A 344-nucleotide genomic window follows, 5' to 3' on the forward strand; every position below is an offset into this window, starting at 1 on the left:
CTCAGTGGAGTGTTTTATTGTGTAATTCCTGGATAACCCACAGCAAGGATTATCTGGAAAGTGGGATAATCCAGTGATGGCATCATACAGGCCAAAATCACAGCTCACAGGACATCTTGGGGGCTTTGGTGGCATCGTGAGGGAGACAGCTCAATTCTGCTTCTGGGGTAAACGGGGGGGCTGTGAGGTGATCTCAGAACTTGGCTTTAAGGGGCTGGAAGGGCACCGGGAAGTTGTCCAGGTCAGAGACTGGGGAGCTGCAGGCTCTCATCAAACACATACTGTATCACACAGTTGTCAGGAGAGAACTCTTTAATTCTGGATCATGCTTTTTTTTTTTTTTT

This window comes from Ailuropoda melanoleuca, chromosome 9, assembly GCF_002007445.2.
Source record: "Ailuropoda melanoleuca isolate Jingjing chromosome 9, ASM200744v2, whole genome shotgun sequence".
Taxonomy (NCBI): Eukaryota; Metazoa; Chordata; class Mammalia; order Carnivora; family Ursidae; genus Ailuropoda; species Ailuropoda melanoleuca.